Source organism: Oryctolagus cuniculus, chromosome 10, assembly GCF_964237555.1.
Source record: "Oryctolagus cuniculus chromosome 10, mOryCun1.1, whole genome shotgun sequence".
In the NCBI taxonomy this organism is placed as follows: Eukaryota; Metazoa; Chordata; class Mammalia; order Lagomorpha; family Leporidae; genus Oryctolagus; species Oryctolagus cuniculus.
The window spans coordinates 3,443,256-3,460,637 of record NC_091441.1 but is presented as its reverse complement, the minus strand read 5'-3'; the positions used below and the strand labels follow the sequence as shown (position 1 = coordinate 3,460,637).

General features: G+C 47.0%; 1 long non-coding RNA gene across 1 annotated transcript; it reads left to right on the top strand.

Moving 5' to 3' along the window:
- Window positions 1-10,036: 10,036 nt before the first annotated feature.
- LOC138843939 (uncharacterized) lies at window positions 10,037-16,561 on the top strand. The gene is made up of 2 exons (XR_011379158.1): window positions 10,037-10,753; window positions 12,089-16,561. It is a non-coding gene; the product is annotated as an uncharacterized lncRNA (long non-coding RNA).
- The last annotated feature ends 821 nt before the right edge of the window (window positions 16,562-17,382 follow it).

The following is a 17,382-nucleotide window of genomic DNA, read 5'->3' as shown; positions in this document are numbered from 1 at the left end:
TGTCCCTATAAAGACTAACCCAATGCTCTGACTCCTTGCACTTCTTACCCATTGATCCACTGATGTCTGATGGATTCAGTGCTGGATTGTGGTTGCAACTGATAGCCTCGCCTTCTTAGTATCCCACAACCTGCAATAGTTTCCTCAACTCTCTTGACCTTAATATTTTGAAGATTGTATGTTGGTTATTTTTGTAGCTTGCTCCTCAGCTTGGATTTGTCTTATGTTTTTTCATGAGCATATCCAACTGTGCTCCTTTGGCTAGGATATCAGAGAAGCTGTGCTCTTCTCACCACATCTCATGTGGCACAGGATGTGGGCTAGTGCCAGTGCAGCTATCAGCACCTTTGACAAGTTCTTCCACTGAAGTCACTAGATATCCTCCCTATAATTACTGAATGTTTTATGTAATTTATTTTATTTATTTGAAAGTCAGAAAGAGACAGAGACAGGCAGAGAGGTCTCTAAACCACTGGTTCACTTCCCAAATGCCCACAACAGCTAGAGCTGGACCAGGCTGAAGCCAGGAGTCAGGGATTCAGTGCAGGTCTCCCACATGGGTCGAAAGGACCCCACTTCTTGAACCATTACTGCCTATCTCCCAGATGTGCACTAGCAGGAAGCTGGAATCCTGAGCAGGACGGGGCATGGGCCCAGGTGCTCAGATGAGAGATGCAGCTGTCCCGAGTGGCGTCTTAACCACCAAACATGTGCCCTTCATGGTGTTTTGTGGGACGATATTCTGAGAGTATGAAAAAGCCTTTTTCAGCCAGCTTTCAAATCCTGATTTTTGCATCTATTGGTGATTATTATCTGAAATGGTGGTTTTAAAATGAAACATTACTTGTTTACTAGTTGACTTTTATCATTAGGAAGAACTTTATCTTTTCCCCATTTATTCATATATGTATATCCACATTACACTTAGATTACTATTTTATACACCAGCTTTTAAACCATTTACTACTGTTATTCAGTTTGACTCTTGTTTCCACTTTGGCCAATAGTTCTACCTTCAAATTTACTCAAATGTCCTTTTAATAAGCCCTTATTATTATTTGAGCAGCTTCTTTCCTCCAGGCATAGAAAGAAATTCCAGTTTGGTACCAGCCATTTCTGGAAGGAAACTTTGTTATTTTGTCGGAGAGTAAAATCAGAAACCAACAGCTTAGAGGTAGTTTTAGTCATTGTTACTATGGTATTACTGTTCCCAGGCCCTCAAAGTAATAAAACATATGTCTGTATGAATATATAATGTATACACATATAAGTGTATGCATACCGTAATCATGCCTCTATTTATCCCCCATCTATTTCAAACCGTGAGTGTAAACAAGCACTCGTATTTTTTTTTATTTGACAGGTAGTTATAGACAGAGAGAGAGAGACAGAGAAAAGGTCTTCCCTCCATTGGTTCACTCCCCAAATGGCCGCCATGGCCAGTGCTATGCTGATCCGAAGCCAGGAGCCAGGTGCTTCTTCCTGGTCTCCCGTGCAGGTGCAGGGCCCAAGCACTTGGGCCATCCTCCACTGACTCGTATTGGAAGTCAATACCATGGGCCCATCCTGACTTTCTCCCTCTTCTTTTCTGTGCCTCCCTTCTCCAATGGCAGAACATTCGCTGCTACTCCATTGGCACATACGACCATGTATTGCTATGTGTGCTCCTTCTCCTGCATGGGGCCAGTCTCTCAGCTTTGCCTGCTGTTTCTCCATCCACCTAACATTCTCCCAGTGAAATCAGCTAGTGCTGGCCGCTGCCTTCCTGTACCTCCTGGACTTGCCTAACAGACATTTTTTTTCCCCCTGACAGAGAGGGGAAAGGAGAGAGGGGGAAGGGAGCAGAACAAAAAAGAAACACATGGAGTTAGATGTCTGCAGAAATTCTCTTCTCAGTATCTACCAAGTTACTAATCAAGGTAGGTGCAAATCACTTTGTTTTGTGCTAGTGTTGTTGCTAGTTATGGAAGAAGAAGCACCTGTCTTCTGACAGGTGTTGAAATATTTAAATTCTAAAAGAACATTCAGAAAAGAAAGTTAGCCAGTGCTAAGCATAGTGACACACAGAGTGCCTGTGTCTGGAAAAATGGAAGCAGCAGGTGTTTAGACACCACAGCATAACTCTGCACAGAACAAACTTCTTTAAATCCAGATTAAATATACAATTTGAAGCCTGACCTTTCTGATTAATTAAAGGTTTCTACCTTACAGATTTTCTAGACATGTATGGTGGAGGCAAGAAGCAGCCTTTCAATGAATAAGGTGGACAGTGTGTAGAGTTTTTTTGCTGCTTATGCTCTAAAGAGACAGATGCTGGGTCAACTCCCATCCCCAGGGTGGCTGTGATGGCCCTAGTGTCTGTGGCCAGAGCAGATCCAGAAAGGGGACCACGGAGAAGAGTCCAGAGCGTGGCTGGGTGGCAGAGTGAGGGGAAATGAGGGAGATTCAAGGCTAACACGGCCCAGGACAAGGCACAGGTTGGATCATATTCTGTCCCGTGTAGGGCTTTCAAGGAAGTGGCAGTATGCCGGGGTCGGGGGTGGGAGGAGGGCAGGTAGGAAGACTCCTTCCCCACTGGGCACGTGATAGCTCTGATGCGTTTTCCAAAGTTCATCACCTCCTTGTCTCTGCTTAACACATGAGCTAAGTATGGTAGGCAGTAGTCTCCTGACTTCACAATTGGGAAAATGCCCATACTTCAGGAATAGGCGACCTTGCTTCGGTGAGAGGACATATGAGCCGTGCTGGGGCAAGTATACATTAGCAGTGGCGCGGCACCCACTTCTCTCACTTTCTGCATCTGTGAAATCAGATGGTCAGATGACACCATCCTGAACTGTCCAGTGTTGGCATTTTAGAATTTAAGTGCTGATGTGGATCAGTGCTTAGAATCCAACTGATTCCACTAAGGGGGGTGGTTTAAAGAGATTTTTTTAGTGTCCTCTGGTGGCAATCACGTGGGTTGGGGCTGCATGTGGCACCGGCAGCCTAGGTTTCTCCAACTTAACTTCTGTCTCCCTGCAAGCCATGCTGTCCTTGTCAGACATGGGCGAGGCTCATTTCCCTAGACATACAGTGCCATGCCTATGCTTCCTGCCTGGAAAACCCAGTGCCGCGCTCACTCCGTCGGCAGCAACTGCACCGCCTGCCACAGCTGTCCTGACAGCTGTCACCCAGGGAGAGAGGCAGTGATGAGAGCTCTGCCTGCAGGAACCAACGTTTGAGGTCGAGGTCTGGCAATGACAAGGTTTGTCACTTGGGGATTCTCTCCTCTTGCCCCGTTAGGGGATATTCTATCCACTCTTTAGCACTGAAATGTCTCTTTACCTCCTCCACACCAAACGCACTATGTCCCAGAAAGCAGTGGATTACCCAGTCATGTGATGTGTGGGGAGGGGGTCAGTGTGTTACCTTTGTTGTACGTATTTGTTTTTCACATCTGACTGTATAGCAGGTGAAGTAGTTTTTAAGCAACTAATTTCATTGAAGTAGACTTATATGGCATCTTCATGCGGATGGGAGCCATGTTTTGTGGACCACACGGCCCTACTGGTCCTGGAAGAGACATATGGACTTCCTTCCAACTAGTGCAAGACCAGTGGAGGTCTGTCAGGTGTAGCATCTGGGACTTTTTGAAAAACTTAAAGGCTTCTACGGTTGAAGCTCCCAAAGAATCATGGCTACTCAGGTAGCCATGTGACTCCAGAATTCTTTCTACCAGGCTTTCCCTCTTCCCAGGGTCTCTGTTCATGAAAGGGGTGGGGGGCATGATGTTCTAGAACCTCAGGCACCAGAGCTGGAGGAATGAGGCAGATGGCTGAAACCTGACCAGCAGGCCAAATCCTGTGCTTGCTGGTGTACATAATGACTGGGGCCACATTTGGAAACGAAGCTCTGCATGATATGGAGAGGACAGGCTCCATGTCCAGCAGCAGTTCACAGTGTGCGCCCAAGCCTAGCGAATCCACGAAGGTCTGATTGTGGTCTTCATTTTGTATTTCCAATTCCCTCTAAAGGTGTAGCTCAGTAACTCACCTTCAAGAAACTGCTTTTCTTAGTAAGTCTGTCACTTCTTTGATCTGAGGGTGAACACACATTTCATCTTGACATTGCTCCCAAATTCCTTTCTCAGAACAATCATTTAGGAAAACCAGATTTTCTATCTAACATAAAAATACAGCTTGTAAATGAGACAAATAAGAGATTAGATAATTTAGGACATAGATCATCTGCATATAAACTGAAAGAAAAATGCTGAATCAAATGCCAAGTTGTCACAGTTTTCTTTTAAATTCAAATTGAGTTTTCATAAAGGGAGATGGCCAAGACTCTCGGGCTCCCACAAAGCAGGCCTGTTGGGTTTACATTGTGTCTCAAACTCCATTTGAGAACTTCACACACTGAAAGGGATTACTCTCATTCCTGGACACACTGATCCCTTTACTGTTAGTGACCCTATTTGGTAGAACATTATTTTTTCCAAAGATTTATTTATGTGAAAGTCATAGTTAACGAGAGAGAGGGAGATCAGGTAGGTAGGTGGATAGGTCAATAGATAGGTAACCACTGGTTCACTTTCCAAATGACTGCAATAGTTGGGGCAAGTGCAGCCCTAAGCCAGGAGCCTGGAACTCCACGGCAGGTCTCTCCCATGGATGGTAGGGACCTATGCACTAAGGAGATCTTTTACCGATTCCTCAGGTACATTAGCAAGGAGCTGGGTTGGAAGTGGAGCAACTGGGACTTGAACTAGCACTCATGTGTGATGCCGGCATTGCAAGTGGTGGCTTAACCTACTGTACCACAACACTGGCCCTGGCAGCACATTATTTTAAATATCCATTACTATTAACATTAACTAACGGTTAATTACAACAGAATTCTTATGGAAGTGATTAAGAGAGTCAGATGAATGCCAAATGAGTATGTTAATGATTGATGTTATAAATGAATACAAAATGATTTCATAGTGACTGGGGAGGTAATAGATAATGAAAAAGGCTGCTCCTACTTTGTTATACTTATCATAGCTTTAAAATTCATTCTTGGCCTTCATTCAGAAACCATGAGTTGCCTGAGAGCTTTTCCCTAAAGGTTTCTCAGGAACCTGTATGTCCTCAATCAAAATCTAAATAGTGCTACCCATCATCAAGTTAAACATTGAGGATAAATGTAATTTTATTTCTCTTTAAAAAGTGCCCAAGAAATACTAGCTCATTGTCTTAAGTATATTCAATTCATTCATTTATTGATCCAAACTGCCTTCAGAAAGTTCATGGAAAATATGTATTATGAAGAAACTACGCATGGATTTCAATGCTTCTTTCACAGCAGAATAAAATAATTTTGAATTTCCATTTTCTACTTACCTTTTTATTTTAGTATTTTTTATTCCATGAACTTTTTGAAGCACTTCTATATGATGCCATTGGCACTGTGCTAGGTACCAAGATAGCAAAGGAAATGAAAGAGAATTTTTTTTAAGATTTTTCATTTTTATTTGAAAGGCAGAGTAAAACACAGAGAGGGAGAGACAGAGAGAGAGGGATCTTCCATCTGCTAGTTCAGTCCCCAAATGGCCAGCAATGGCTGGGGTTGGGCCAGGCAGAAGCCAGGAGCTAGGAGCTTCTTCCTGGTCTCCCACATGTGTGTAGGGGCCCAAACACTTGGGCCATCCTCAGCTGCATTCCCAGGCACATTAGCAGGCAGCTGGATCAGAAGTGGAGCAACCAGTGCCTATGTGGGATGCCGGTGTTACAGGTGGTGGCTTTACTCGCTATGTCACAACACTGGTCCCAAGAGGGTTCTTGTCACTGAAGAAAGTCAAATGGAAAAAACTACCCAAGAATATAATTCAGTGGTGGATTTCATAGCCTATACTACAAAGGAAAGACATAATGTTGGGGGAGGAGAGAAGGAGTTACCACATTGCCAGGAGTTGGTGGGGAAAGTGTCAGACAGCAGACATTTGAACTGGTCTTCAGTGCATGGCTAGGATATTGGCCAGTTGATAATGGGTTGGGAGAAAGGTCACCTCTGGTCAAGATCATGGTGAGAGCAGAAGCAGAGAGGCATGAAATTATATATCATAGTTGGAGTATGGAATGCATGAGACACGGACTAGGATGGTTGGAAGCAAAGACAGATACAGAATGGAGCCTAAGATTCTGTTGACTTTCTGAAGGGTCTGGGCTTCTTTTTGTCTCAAACTTCATGAAAAACATTAATTTAAAAATCCCAGCAAGCTCCAAGCAGGATAAAATCAAAGAAAACTATTCCTAGCCACATAACAGTCAAACTTCTCAAATATGAAGGTGAAGGGGAAGTGCTGAGAGCAACCAGAAAGAAAGAAAGGAATTATATCCTGGGGACAGCGATCCAATGGGCAGCCCACTGTTCCCTAGAGCAAATAGGCTAGAAGACAACAGAATGTGCTAGAAGGGAAAAGAACCTGTTACCCAGAATTATGTATCTAATAAAAACTCTCAAAAGAAAGATTAAAGAAAGGCATTTCAGATAAATGAAAACTGAATGAATTTATTTTCAGCAGATCTGCATTATAATAAGGATTTTTTTTAAAGTTGAAGGAAAAGACAACAGATGAGAACTCAGATTTTCAGGAAGGAAGAGTTCCAGCAATGGTAAATAGGGATAAAAATAAGTGTTTTACACACACACACACACACACACACAAAGTATACACATATGCCATATATATTTTATATATAATTTAATTTTTGTAAGATGTGGTTATTAAATATATAGCATTATATTGTGGAAGTTACAACATATACAGATGGACACTTGTGGCAACAATAGCACAAATGATGGGATGTGGTATCAGAAGTAATTAGACTGCTGGAAGTTTTCTGTGTCTTACCTGCAGCAGCAGAACACTATCCTTAGACAGTGTTAAGTTGAAGCAGTACATGTAATCTCTAGAGTAACCCTAAAAAAGAACACAAGAGATCAACTAAAAAGTCCACAAAAGAATTAAAATAAAATACTAACACTTTTATTATCCTGATTCAAGTCATGAAAAGCAAAATAGAGGCATCAAAGTAGATAGACAATAGAAATAAAAATAGACAAAATGGTAGACCCATGCTCAAACACAGGAAAATGGTGATTGGTAGCTTCCTGATGTAGCTACCCCTAAACTGATTCATTGATCCTAATTTTCCCACCCAGTTACATATTTTCTGAATATTTATTTATTTGAAAGCAGAGCAACAGAGAGACAGGGAAATAGAGAGAGATCTTTCATCCACTTGTTTACTTTCCAAACAGCCACAAGACTGAATGCCCACAGCCTGGAGCCAGGAGCTCCATTAGGGTCTCCCACACAGGTGGCAGGGACCCAAGTATTAGTCCACCTTCTGTTGCCTTCCCAGGCACATTATCAAGAAGCTGGGTAGGAAGTGGAGTACCTGAGACTCAAACCAGCACTCAGATATGGGATGCTGGGATCACAAGTGGTGGTTTTTCCCAATGCTGCTTGCCAGGTCTCTAGTCATCGTCATAACCAATTCCCTGAATTAAATCTCCAGTGTTTTAAATCCTAGAGGGCTTTTGTTTATATTTTGGTCCTGACTTATATCCTATGCTAAAGGACTGTTCAACAAAATAATGCTCTGATTATAAGACAGAATACCATGCATTCAGCAAAACTTATGTAGGGAGATACAAAATTACTTAGAAAAGCTTCAAGGGAATGTAGCTAAGAAAACAATGTGCCTATTTCACAGTAACTTCTAATGTTCCCTCACATATTAATATTAGTCAATTCTTGGATGTAAAGATTCTAAGGAATTTTTACTCTCACTTTGGAGTTTTTATATGCTCAATTTTTTTTCTATTGAAAATACATTATATTTGCAATTAGAGAAATGAAATAAAAAGAGATTGATAAACATTTTGATCTAAGGTAATGATAGTGGGGATGAAGGAGAGATGGTAAGTTTGAAAGCCATTTCTAGAGTTGTAATTATTTGTGATTAACTGGATATGAAGAAAGAACAATGTGGAATTATGGTGATCCCCAGCTTGAAACAGAATGACACCCTGCTCAGAGACAAGGAGAAACAGGTACCAGCAAGAAGTTCTATACTCAATGCAGACATTCAGGAAGCAACTAGACATAGGGTTCTGGCACTCTGGAGACAGAACTAGAGATACAAACTTTGTAGTTATAGCATCCCAAAATACTAACTGAAGCCAACCAAGTGAATGTGCCAACTTGGGGGAAAAATGAGGCTCCAGAAGAAAACCTGTGAGGGCCGGCGTTGCGGCTCACTAGGCTAATCCTCCGCCTTGCGGCGCCAGCACACCGGGTTCTAGTCCCAGTTGGGGTGCCGGATTCTGTCCCGGTTGCCCCTCTTCCAGGCCAGCTCTCTGCTGTGGCCCGGGAGTGCAGTGGAGGATGGCCCAAGTGCTTGGGCCCTGCACCCCATGGGAGACCAGGAGAAGTACCTGGCTCCTGGCTTTGGATCAGCGCGGTGCGCCGGCCGCTGCTTGCCGGCCGCGGCGGCCATTGGAGGGTGAACCAATGGCAAAGGAAGACCTTTCTCTCTGTCTCTCTCTCTCACTGTCCACTCTGCCTGTCAAAAACAAAACAAAACAAAAAAAAACAAACAAAAAAAAACCTGTGAGTTTCCATTTCATGGTTTCATGGTGAAACACTGACTTGAACAGAGGTGGAGGAGAAGCCAATGCAAGCGAAGTGGCCTGTTCAGAAAGACAGGCCCATCGCTTTTTGGCCTTTTGAAAGATAGGCCAAGAATTAGGAGACAATGACGTCCTGGAAGCCACCAGAAAAAATGTTCCAAGAATTAAATACCTGATCTTAATTTTACTTTTAAGAGTTTTCATCATTTTTACAAGTAAAATAAACCAAATTAAAAGGAGAGGTTAAAGGTGTATGTATATGTATGCATGGGGAAAGAGAGAGGAGACAGACACAAGATAAGGTTAGGAGGGTCAGAAGTAGCCTGGACAGATTTAGAGAACTCATATTTAGAGAACGAGGCAGGCTTAGGGGGATTCTAGAAAATTCTGAGTTGGCCAAGGTTCTCTTCCCTTCTGAACAGGGAGGCCTGCACCCTTGTGTGCACGTCAGCTGCCTCAGTTTTGCCTTTCTGGTCCTGACACAGTGGGTGCGCGCGAAGGCGAGCAGACCATCCAGGAGGTGAGACACGGGTCATCCGGACCTTGGACGCTTTTTGTTCCAAACCTCCATTTCAGGCACTCGGGATGAAATGCTGACCTCCACGTCAAGATCACGCTCCTTGCCGGGAGCAGAGAGCAGCGCAGACCAGAGAGACCCGAGCCAAGCGCCAGGCAGGGGGTCCGAGCGCTGCCAGGCTGGCGCCACAGCCCACGAGGCCCACGCGCCCGTGACGCAGCGCGTCTGGAGCGGCTCCGCTGTCCGCCGGGGAACGTGGGCCTCCGGCCGCACACCCAGGAGCTGGCCGGATACACCATGAGGGCGCAGAGGAGCCGGCTGCTCCCGGCGTCACTCCGCGGCCTGCGCTTGGCAGGCCCCCGGGACCGGCACCCCAGCGCCACGCTGTCCTGTCCGCGCCGCGTCCTGCTGCGGGGCGCCCACGTCGGGGAGGCCGCACGTGCCAGCGCCTCTGGGGCCGGCCCCGCAGCGCCCGCCAAGGCCAGATGCCCCGCCGACGCCGGCCTCCACGTCTCCACCCCGAGTGCGCCCCGGGTTTGCTTCCGCTTCACGGACACACGGCGGCTGCCCTGCGCGGCGGGCGGAGTGACCTGCCCCGCGCGTGGACGGTGAGAGGCCCTCCGCCTCCCGCGGCGGCGCGTCCCAGCGTTCCTGCTGGACACGTCAGAGCTACGCCTCCCGCGCGTCCTGTCAGCCGGTGAGCACCGGAAGTCAGCGCCGGAAGTCACCCTGGCAGGCCGGTCGGACACAGCCTGGAAGTCAGTCAGCTCCGGAAGTCAGTCAGCTCTGGAAGTCAGTGCCGGAAGTCAGTTAACTTGGCAAGTCAATCAACTCCGGAAGTCAGCGCCGGAAGTCACCCTGGCAGGTTGGACTTCAGCCTGGAAGTCAGTCAGCTCCGGAAGTCAGCGCCGGAGGTCACCCTGGCAGGTTGGACGTCAGCCTGGAAGTCAGTCAGCTCCGGAAGTCAGCCCCGGAAGTCAGCGCCAGAAGTCAGTGCTGGAAGTCAGCGCCGGTGTTCACCCTGGCCGGTTGGACATCAGCCTGGAAGTCAGCTCCGGAAGTCAGCCCCGGAAGTCAGCGCCGGAGGTCAGACCCGGAAGTCACCCTGGCAGGTTGGACGTCAGCCTGGAAGTCAGTCAGCTCCGGAAGTCAGCCCCGGAAGTCAGCGCCAGAAGTCAGTGCTGGAAGTCAGCGCCGGTGTTCACCCTGGCCGGTTGGACATCAGCCTGGAAGTCAGCTCCGGAAGTCAGCCCCGGAAGTCAGCGCCGGAGGTCAGACCCGGAAGTCACCCTGGCAGGTTGGACGTCAGCCTGGAAGTCAGTCAGCTCCGGAAGTCAGCCCCGGAAGTCAGCGCCGGAAGTCAGCACCAGCGCTCACCCTGGCAGGCCGGTTGGACGTCAGCCTGGAAGTCAGTCAGCTCTGGAAGTCAGCACTGGAAGTCAGTGCCGGAAGTCACCTGGCAGGAAGGTTGGACGTCAGCCTGGCTGTCAGTCAGCTCCAAAAATGATTCCCAGAACTCAGCCTGGGAGTCCAGCTTCAGAACTGGGCCTCACGGATCTCTAAGTGGAGGTGTGTCAGCCAGGCTTATTCAAGGGAGGTCTTAGTTTTTTTTTTTTAGGATTTATTTATTGGGACTGTGGCTGTGGCGTAGTGGGTAAAGCCGCCATCTGCAGTGCCAGCATGCCATATGGACACTGGTTCGAGTCCCGGCTGCTCCACTTCCAGTCCAGCTCTGCTATGGCCTGGGAAAGCAGTAGAGGATGGTCCAAGTGCTTGGGCCCCTTATTTTTAAAGATTTATTTATATATTTGAAAGGCAGAGAGAGAGAGAGAGAGAGGTCTTCCATCTGCTGGTTCACTCCCCAGATGGCTGCATTGGCCAGAGCTGCGCCAATCAGGAGCCAGGAGCCTGCCTCTTCCTGGTCTCCCATGCGGGGGCAGGGGCCCAAGCACTTAGGCCATTTTCTACTGCTTTCCCAGGCCATTGGCAGAGAGTGGGATTGGAAGTGGAGCAGCTGGGACTCGAACCAGCAGCCATATGGGATGCTGGCCCTGCAGATGGCGGCTTTACCTGCAGTCGGGACTCAAACTCATGCCCACATGGGATGCCAGTGCTGCAGGCCGTGGCTTTACCCGCTATGCCACAGCACTGGCCCCCATCTTTCTGTTCAGAAGCTGCAGATACTTGTGGGAGCTTAGATGTGAGAGGAAGGAGTTGTCCCAGATGGCTGCAGCTTACCGCGTGAGGTGGGGAGGCCGTGCTGGGAGGAAGACCTGTGGGGTTTGACTTAGGTCACCAGTGGGAAGAACGCATGAACCTCGGAGGAGATGAGCCACTGGTGGGGATCCACAAAGCAGTGGGGACAGCGCAAGCCAAGATAGGGGTGTGTGGAGGGTGAGGGGCACGTGACTCCAGTTTGCAGCCATTTTGGAGTTAAAAACACCAGAAAAGGAGGGAAACTGGAGAGATTTTAAACACCGGGAACTGTCTGCATGGCTGTTATATGATGCTGGGAGGTGAGGAAGGACACAGTTCCCAGTTCCCTTCCCTGCTGTAAACCAGCCTCCGGGTAGAGGGACGGGCGCCGTCAGGAGGGGGAGTATTTATGGGCCGGCATTGCGCGGGAGGAGGGGAGAGGAAGCATCTTTCATTCTGGGCCATGCGTTTCACATTGAGGATTTCAACCCTAATCCTGGTCAAGCCTAATTACAAGGGGGTGTTAGGGGGAAACTGATCTAAACTGTGACCCCTAACTTTGAGTGCGCTGTGACCACATAGCAATTCAACTATTTGACTGCCATCAGTGGACGTGAATAAAGGATCTCTCTTCATAGAATGAGGCCCACAAACTCTGTTTTAAATGACTGTACTTTTTTCTTCTCTTTTTGAAAAACATTCCTGCAGCATTCCCTGGAGAGAGACTCAGGACAATATTAAATCCAATGAATCACCCGGCCTTCGGGGGGCAGGGCGGCGTGCCACAGAGCAGCGTGGAACGAGGCCTGGCCCGATGTCCCTGGTGGCAGCAGCCGCAGCATGAGGCACCACACTCTGTTTCAACAAAGACTCAGGTTCGTGGGGGAGACGCCTGTGCCAGTTCTCTCTGGGTATTGCACAAATTCTTCTTTTGTAGCCCTCGGTTCAGGAAGGAACCTGCTGGATGCCCCCCTCCCTGTCATGCAAGGTGTTCAGAGATTCAGCTGTCGTACGGTCTTTACTCGATTCATTGATTTGAAAGTTACTCCTGATGACTGCGCTTTGCTCTCAGAGCAGATGAACTCTGAGGGAGTCGCACCATTGAGGAATGGTATCCAGGGCTGATTTGGGTTTCCTGCTTGCCAGAGCCTGGCCAGAAGCAGTATTACATCCAGTGGGTCATTCTGCTGTGTTCCCTCCCACCTACTGGCTGCTTGTAAGAAGCCAGGGAGGCCTTGCAGACTGTGCTGGCTGAGAGATCTGGCACTCCAGTGCTTTCTGTTGACTTCCTCTGCCTCGTCTGGAACTGTAAGTTGCTCAAGGACTCGTGGTTGTACTCACAGGGTTTAGTTAGTTCTGTCCTGCTGGGATGGCCCCCAGGGGAAGGAACAAAAGCCTTAAGGACTTGCTGCTGCATGGCTGGTTCAGAAGTTGGCAAGGCCAGAGACATTGCCTGGGACCTGTTAGAATTGTGCAACCTTTGACCCCACCCAGACCTGTGACTCAGAATCTGCATTTAACTAGGTGATTCCTGTGCACATTTAAGTTTAGGAAGCACTGTTTTGGGGACTTATCCAAAGTTGGAGAGGAGCTGAGCATCCTTGCCCCTGATTCATGGTGTGTGACTGCAGTGGGAGAGCCTTCCTGTTCCCCCACCCCTGATTTGCTGACTTCCTGTGGAAAGTACACAACCCACACAACCCATTTCTCAAATGCCCAGTTGTCCAAACATTTCCAGCTGTGACTCATTTATGTGTCAAGCCGTTTAGCAATGAGTCATCATTTATAAATCCCTTTATGAAGTGTGTCATCATAGTCCAATGATGCCACAAATTCTGTGCTGATGGGACTGATTCATCAGGGATGTGGAGAGATTAATCCCACTTATCCTTTTATGAGCAGCACATGAGCTGGCTTCACAGCGCTTTGTGTTAGCAGAACTCTCGACTGCAAAATGCCTGTGGAGTAGTGTGTATAACAAAGAGACTCAGCTTAGGCATGTCCTCTGGGTGGGACAAGAGCCTTCGGGGGGGAATTGAGCAATGTGAGCCCAAAGCCTGGATCGTGATCACAGATACCTCTGTTCTGGGGCACTTCTGTGACACTGGAGGCCAGCGTCACATCAGTCAGTCTGGCAAGAAGGGAGCCTTCTGGGTTTTGCTTTGGTGTCCTTGCCACCTCTCTGTGTGTAAGGAGAAGGACACTACAGTAAAAAGCAAGATAAAGGATGCCTCCCAAGAATTTAATTGAGAAAAGTATAACAGGTATCTTTCCATCGGCTGGTTCCTCTGTGAGCACCACCCGTTGTCTGCCGAACAGACTACTTGTAATTTGGGGTAGCAGCATCTGGACGGGACTCCAGGAGATGAAAGACAAAGACAGACATCATCGATGAGAACTTTGTGTGTGTGTTTAATTATAGTTTTCATCATCATCTTTCTCTGTGAGACACATAAACGTGGGCTATGGAACACGAGCTATCGCTCTGCCATGCCTCCACTCTGTGCCTGGGAGTCTGGCCATCTGCACACATTTCCTCAGGTGGATTGGCCCTTCAGTCGCCTGGCTGCACTGCGAGTTCTGAATCCCTGGCCGGACTCTTCGGCGCGAAGCTGCCACAGGCAACCTGGACAAACCCAGCCAGGCGGGCAGAGCAGGGTTCGCCCATCAAGGACTTCGCACCTGCCTCACCTTTGAGTCTCCTTGCTTCTGTCAGGAGGTGCCGCAACCTCAGACGTAGCTCTTGTTGGTGTTAATTATTTCCTTCTCATTTCCAGCTGGTGAAGAGCTTTAGCACCTTAAGTTGCTCCATTTGATCTCTGCACTCAGGAGCAAGGTAATTAAGTCAGCCACAGTTTAAGAAAGCGGATCTGACTCAACTTGTCCATCTTCAGACACTGCTCCTTCCCGAATCATTTGATAATGTAAGAGGCTTGGTGCATTCTCTACTTGACTGAGGCTTAGTTCATTAGGTTACAATCAGTAATTGATTCTCGGTGTGTCTCTGCTGGCTTTATTACAGTAATGAGGACCATTTTTTTTTTCTTCTCCTCTAATATGTTACCAAAACCATCAGCTTCTCAGTTTGGTGTCAGGATGACTTTGACAGGTTGTTAGCAACTATATGATGTGCAAAACATCACAGAAATGTCTCAAACTGCGTTGCTGTGTACCACACAGAGCCTTAGGTGGTCCTAAAATAGGCAAAAGCACTTGCAAGGAACAAGTTGCAGTAGCAATTGAAAACACGGCTACAGGCTTGATGTCCTAATGAAGAAGTTCTTTGCCCCGTTGGATCTGTTCAGACTCGCAGGGCAGATTTCACAGGGCTGGGTGGCATCTGAAACTCTCCTCCAGAATATTCCCAAGCAGACAAGGGGAAGAGGGAAGTGCAAGAGCAAAACAGACATTCTCACTGAAAACAGACATTCTCACTGAAAAAGTTAAGAGAGTCGGAGTCCCCTCTGTCTGTGGAGTTCTTTTTCAAAGATTAGCACCGATTTGCTGATCTCTGTACACTCTGATTTCCATTTAAGTTCTTTTTGCCTTGCAAAAGGCAGAAGCATAATGTGAAGCCGGGAGAGAGGAATATGCTATCATTTATTGTCTTTCTACTGTGCCTAAATGACTTCAGACTTAAAGAGCCATGAAAGACAAAAGAGAGAGAGCCATCTCATTTTTGATGGATTTAATAAAAATCTTAGAATAAAATTTAATGTTTATTTTTACCCAGTGAACACATTTTTAAATTTAAACTTCTTTCTCAATTTTTGAGTGTTTTTGAGGTTCAGGATTTCACTCATAGGCGTTACCACTGTTTGATGAAATCAGGAATTTTGAGTTTGGGGTAGGTAGGTGTCTTAGAAGAAGTCTTAATTGGGGCTTGGAAGGAGAAACTCAAGGCCATAGAAATAGGAACATACAACCGACTGGTTTCTTGAAGCCTTTTCTAGCTTTGTAGAAAAGGTAACTCATAGAGATTGAGTACATGTAAACTGTGAAAATAAACCGTATTTGTGAACCTTGTAAAATACCACATCAGTAATGAAGAAATTCCTTGCAGTAATGGGGCTGGCATTGTGGTGCTGTAAGCTTAGCTACTGCTACAATGCCCGCATCCCATACCTGAGCACGGATTCCAGTCCCACTGCTCTGCTTCCCATCCAGCTCCCTGCTGATGCTCGTGGGAAGGCAACAGATTGCCCAAGTGCTACCCGTAGGGGACCCCAGTGGGGCTCTTGGGCTCCTGACTGCTGCTGGGACCAGCCCAGCCATTGCTGTCGTCTGAGTGAATCAGCAGGTGGAAATTCTTTCTCTGTTACTCTCCCCTTCGAGTAAGTAAGTAAATCTTTACAAACAAATAAAAACTTGAAGTCATGAGACCATTGGGAGAATAATGGAGAGCTCATGAGTTTGACCTTCAAGCCTCAGGAGTGATTTTCGTTATGTGAAGGACAGAGCTAACTGTCTTGCTGTTTGACTCACAAATGATGACTTGGCAGATTAGACTGTGAGATGCATCCAAAGTGTAGATTCTCATGCTTTGTAAACAAGCATTTCTTCTATGCTGAGGTGAAGGCAGAGGGACTTAAGGCCTGGAGATAGCCAGGAGGCCGGCTTCCCTCCCTGACATTGTAAGCTAGCCCCAGCATGTCTGTGCAACATGCAGAACTGCCAATTTATCCCATGTTTGCAGCCTGAGATTATGAAAAGCTTTTATCAACACTTAAAATAATATTTAGCAAGCCACAACGATCCTTCTTTAAATAAAGCACCCATTTTAGGTGAGGTTAGCAATTTTATTCATAGGATTAATTTCATCCCACAAACTGCTATGCAATGTCTGACAAAAGATCTTTTTATAAATTCAACATTGGAAAATAAGTCATAATCCCATCTGCTCCCTTCATTTCTCTACTCTGTAGAAGGCATTCAGCAATAAAAGGTCTCCTGCAGACTGAGACAGGTGGAACAGATATTAATAAATCACCAGAAAACACACAGATGAAGGTGACAGTGGCTAAAAGAAATCAGATCATTACACTCTGCTGCTGTGGGCTGAGTGACTCGTCACTGATACAGAACTTGGGCACTAGAATTTCTGAACTCCCAGCTGTCCTGAGTTGCAGGTTCCACACTGTTCTGACCCCTGGCCTCAATAGGAGGTGAAGTCCAAATCCTCCTAGAAAAGGCAAGAACCTCTGCAATCCAACTGTATTTAGAAGATCTCTCAATCTCCTTATTCTGGGTTTCTGCAGTAGTTGAGTGTAGGTGATTTTACCAAAAAGAAAAGCAGGAAGAGTGGAAGAAAGGAGAGAAAAAAGGCAGCTGAATTAAAGACAGAATCTCAGATGTGAAAGTAACAAATGCCATAGGAAACCGAAGTTAAGCAAGATTTCTGTTCCCTAGGCCACACTGCGAAGTTTTGCTGCTGGCTGCTTCTGCTGCCAGGGTCTTCCTGGTTAAGGAGCAGGAGTCTGGTCCAGGGCCTGTCTGGGAACCGGGTGGCAATCCTGGCTGAATGTCATCCGAGAGAGCACAGCATCAGAAAGTGTCACTGAGCAGCTGCATCTGCCATCTCCCACGCACTCTGACATGGGAATGTCTCAGCCCACCTGTCTTGGACCACTCTGAAGCTGGTCTCCCTGCCTCAGGGGTGAGGTGGCTTGTGGGTCCCAAAACGCTTTGTGAGAGCCGAGTCTTGGGAAAACTGACCACGATCAGAGAACCCTCGACACTGGGAAGACCGCATGCAGCACAATTTATACAAATTCTTAGCAGTAGCCACTCCGTGGTCAGTATCCGTTTTCCTTTGTCCTTTTTTTCTCCAGGCCATGGCTGTTCTTTCTACCTGGAATGTCCACATGTCTCTCTCTTTATTCAGATGCCAAGTATTTGAATCCAGGGAGTCTGTGAGGATTTGTTAGGTTGTGAAACAGAAAAGCTCCCCCAGTTTGTGTTGTCTGTGAATCCTTCCCCACTCAGGAGGGTGTTTCTTACTG